General features: G+C 49.2%; 1 pseudogene across 1 annotated transcript; it reads right to left on the bottom strand.

The window, feature by feature from the left end:
* Positions 1-1912: 1912 nt before the first annotated feature.
* LOC103275518 lies at positions 1913-3582 on the bottom strand (annotated as a pseudogene). Its single transcript, XR_505317.2, has one exon. The product of XR_505317.2 is annotated as a probable ATP-dependent RNA helicase DDX41 pseudogene (transcript).
* Positions 3583-4727: the final 1145 nt, after the last annotated feature.

Genomic DNA, 4727 nt, shown 5'->3' with positions numbered 1-4727 from the left:
GCCCTTCGTCGGGAAACTAGGAGCGCCTGCGGCGTGCCAGGCGCTGGGCACAGGGCCTGGAGAAGCCGCTTCTATGCGAGAGAGGCGCCTGAGCGCGCGGACGCGGGGTTTGGCAGTTTAACCTCTCAGAGCCAGCGGTAAAATAGGCCTTGTGCTCATATCTGGGCCCATAGGCACTCTGTTGCCACTGAGGGCTTTGGGGGATCAGATAGCCCTGCTGAAGGGTGCCGGGCTTAAGGGAGCCGAGCTCCATTCTCCCGGAAGCTGGCTGGGCCTGGCTGTTGCTAAAAAGACTGGAAGCCACAGGCCTGGGTCCTGGTTCCAGCGGTACCCTCGCTTTGCAGCAGTGAGGAAAATGGAAGTCCTTTCTGACCCCCCGGGGCGCTGGTGGATCCTCATGGTCTGACCCGCTGCATCAAGGCATCTAAAGGGCATAGCCCCTGGCACAGGGACAGCCCTGGGTTCCCCTGAAGGTGGGCCCCACCGGCCCCACCACCGTCTCAAGGGAATAGAGAGGGAACGGATTTGAGTGAGACCACGGTAGAGTTAAAAATGCTAGACAGATATCACGCTCCGTAGCATCAACCACCATAATGGTGATAAAGACCTAGGAAACCAGGCCTAGGACCTGAGACTTTGGGTTCTCACCATGAGTTATAGGATTCTGGAAAATTCACTTTCCTCTATATGCCTCAGTTCTCCTTTTTCTTTAAAATAATAGCCTCGGCTGGGCGTGGTGGCTCATACCTGTAATCCCAGAACTTTGGGAGGTCAAGGTGAGAGGATTGCCTGAGCCCACAGGTTCAAGACCAACCTGGGCAACTTGGTGAGACCTCATCTCTACAATAAACCAAAAAATTAGCCAGGCATGATGGTGCATGCTTGTAGTTCCAGCTACTTGGAAAGATGAGGTGAAATGATTGCCTAAATCCAGCAGGTTAAGGCTGTGGTGACCGTGAGCGTGCCGCTGTCCTTTAGCCTGGGATACAGAGTGAGACTCCGACTAAAAAAAAAAATAATAATAATAACATAAAATAGAATTATAGTCTCCACTTGGTGGGACTGTTGTAAGGATAAAAGGAATGAACACATAGAACAAATCTTAGGATGTGCTTAGTAAGTATTCATAGTAAATTGCCTGTCATCTGGGAACTGTTAGGTTACAATCCCAGTAGGGGCCTCCAAATGGTAGGTCAGGCCCAACGGGGGAGGGGGGGCATCTGGTTTTACATCTGATGCTGCGAGAAGAATGCAAACAATTGCACAGAAGTGAGATTGTAAAATATAGTATATATAGAAAGTAAATCAGAGAGAGAGGTTCACCTTCCCAAGGTAGTGGAGGGGGCCAAAGCTAGGAAACATGGAAGCCATATACTATTGGAATTAATAATACTATAAGGAAGGCCATTATAGCCACTGCTATGACATACTAGGGTTTTGATGTCTGGTAAAATGTATTTATAAATATTTACCCCCGTGGGCTTGACACCCACTACAGGAGTCCAGGCAGTTCCTGCAGCTTGTCTTCAAGTTTCTTTGGGTTTCGGGGTAAGACTTTACAGACAGTTATAAGGAGTTTGTTAATAATGACTTTAACAAGGAAATACAGCTACTTCGAGAAAGTCTGAAGGAAAACAAAACTTGAAAATATTAGTTTGGAGATGTAGTTAGATGGTAGTTTATAATTATTATTGGGGAGCTGAGAAAGAATCTTGTGCTTTAATGGCAGTTGGGGTGAAGGGAACAGAAATAGTGATTCTGGGTGACACAAAGAGCAGGCAGCCAGCCAAGCCTGGCCCAGCCCAGGCCAGCCGGGCCCAGGATGCTGGCCTCGTGTCCAGGAGGCTGGTGTGTGTGGGGGTGGCTGAAGTCCTGGCCACTGGAGCCTCAACCAGGAGGGAAGGTGGTCACCTCAGAAGTCCATGGAGCTGTGGGCCAGGTAGTCCTTGCAGCCAATGTTGCTGACCCGCTTGGTCTGCATGGCCTCAAGTTTGGGGCAGTCGGTGATCCGATGGCCCAGGCCCCCACAGAAGGCATAGCCTTGCTCTCCTCCAATGTCCAGCATGGACTCGTCCCCGCAGTGCAGCACTTGCAGCATGGGTGGCACCTTCTGCTTGGCTTCCATCAGCAGTACACATAGTTTGCAATCTCCTCAAGTATGTCATAGTTGATGATGTACTGGATAGCAGGGAAGTCCAGGCCCTTGGAGGCTATATCTGCATCCACTAGGACATCCTTCTTGTCCTCTTAGAATGTCTCGATGGCCTCGGTCTGCTCCTCCTGGTCTTTGCCTCCATGGATGGCTATGGCCTCGACGGCCTTTGAGCAGCAGGTTCTCGTGGATGGCGTCCACATCCACTTTTTTCTCTGCAAAGATGAGCACGGGTGGGGATGTTTTCTGCAGGCCCTCAAGCAGGTAAACCATCTTGGCCCCCTCCTTCACATAATCCACTTCCTGGATGACATCCAGGCTGGCAGCCCCCACACGCCCCACGTTGATGGTGACAGGCTTCACAAGGGCGCAATTGGCAAAGTTCTGGATCTTCTTCGGCGTGGTGGCACTAAAGAGCAGGGTCTGCTGCTGGCCCTTGAAGTAGAAGAAGACGGTGCGGATATCGCTCTTGAAGCCCATGTTGATCAGGTGGTCAGCCTCATCCAGGACCAAGTAGCGCCAGATGTCCAGGCTTACCATCTTCTTCTGCAGTAGATCCATGAGGAACCCAGTGGTAGCCACCATCATATGCACACCGTGTTGGAGGGTCTCCATCTGCTCTTTGACGGACAAATCCCCGACGCAGAATGCACAGGAGCGGCAGGTGGTCCTCCTCAGTAGGCAGCAACAGTACTCCAGGATGCCATGGGTCTGCCGGGCCAGCTTCCGCGAGGGGCAGACGATGAGGCCATGGGGACCCTCACGCTTGAAGAAAGGCAGCCTCTTCTCTTGTCCCAGGCAGAACATGATGACGGGCAGCGTGAACACCAGCGTCTTGCCTGAACCTGTGCCTATCATGTCATGGCCGGACAAAATGGTGGAGATGCCCTGGATCTGAATGGATGTTGGGTGATGGATGCCCTTCTTCTTCAGACCTCTCAAGATGGCGGCAGGAAACTTCATTTCCTCGAAGCTCTTGATGGGTGCGGAGATACTATCTCCCTCCACCAGGATGTGGTATTTCTTCCATACATGCTCATGAAGCTCTGTAGACATACTCGGGATATAACAGGGTGGGGTCCAACTGGTTCTGATGGGGTCGTCATACGTGATGTCTTTGGCCATCTCCTTCACTGACACCAAGGATTGGCCCTCAGCCACACTCTCCAGGATTTTTCTTCTTCCTTCAGCTGCTTCTCCTTGGCAGACTCCTTGTGGGCTTCACCCTTCTCTTTGAGGTGCTGATGCTGACCCAGGAGGCTGACATTGAACTGAGGGAGATGTCGTCCTCATTTCCCCGGGGTTCACTGCCGCTTGCTGTCCTACTGCTCCTTCTCCGCAGCTCCCTTGCGTCTTCGCTGCAGCCACTTCTGCAAAAGTAGCTGCCGGCGCTGTCCTCATGGCACATGGGGCACACAATCCTCATCGTCCTCATCCCGCACTTCCTTGGTGTGAGCCTGCTTCCTCTCGAGTTCCAACTCCTCCATTCCTTTTTACAGGCTGTAGTTTAAATTGTAGGAACACAAGAATTTAAAACAGGTAACTCGGGCGGAAGAAAACTGTCCCTTTTGTTTCGACAATAGGTCTTACACACCTTCTCAGCGATGGATCTGCTAAGAGGGTAGATCCCAGGTAACCTCCGCCCCAAAGATGGGAGATTGACATCTGCCCGCTTTGGATGGAAGGAGTGGGAGGAAGGGTGGTACTGGCCTTTCGCCTTGACAGAGGAAACATTACCTTAAAGTTTAACAAAAATAATTAGTAATACTTTAAGCAAAGTCACCTTGTTATCTATCCTATGTTGGATTCGTTTGCTTCTGCCTGGGAAGAGATTTTAAAGTCGTTAGCAATTTGACACTAAAAAGCGCTATAGCTGATTATAAATTGCAGTGAGTGAGCTTTTACAATGAATGTTGTTTACAAAAACAATTTACCTGGTCAGCAGGCAGTTCAGAAGGAGAGTATTGGGAAGGTGTGGCTCTTAAGCTTTTGTTTTCTTGCCCCACCCTAGAGAGACTGAATTGAGAACCTGAAGAATGTAAGTATTAAACGTTTTTTTTGGGGGGGGGGTGAGCCAGCCAGGAGCTGAAGTATTGAAAGTTTTTTTTTTCTTATCAACAGGGTGCCTGAATGAAATGTAATTGTACACCTAACCCTTAACTGTACCCCACAAAATCATAATAAAAAATATTGATTAAAAAAAGAAAAAAGAAACTGACACATAGTTCATCCATTCTTCAGAACCCCAACTGCCTTGAAGAGAAAATGATCAGTTTGCTCTCTGTGAGAATATATCTCTGGCCAGGTGCTATTATCTGTAGCAGATGAAGACACAACCCTACCTGCGTTCAAATCCTAGGGAAACTTGGGTGAATTCGTTTACTTCTGTGTCTCAGTGCCTCATCTGTGAAACATGTTTACCTTGTGGGTCTACTATGAGGATATAATAAAACATGTATATTTTTTTTCAAAAAAAAATAGTTTTTTTTTATGGGGAAACACCACTTATCACCAGGGTGCCTAAATGAAACGTAATTGTACACCTAACCCTTAACTGTACCCCACAAAACCATAA

Source organism: Carlito syrichta, unplaced genomic scaffold (assembly GCF_000164805.1).
Source record: "Carlito syrichta isolate Samal-C Ts95f unplaced genomic scaffold, Tarsius_syrichta-2.0.1 Scaffold315497, whole genome shotgun sequence".
Taxonomy (NCBI): domain Eukaryota; kingdom Metazoa; phylum Chordata; class Mammalia; order Primates; family Tarsiidae; genus Carlito; species Carlito syrichta.
Note: the sequence above shows the minus strand (reverse complement) of the source record. Positions and strands in the feature narration are given on the sequence as shown.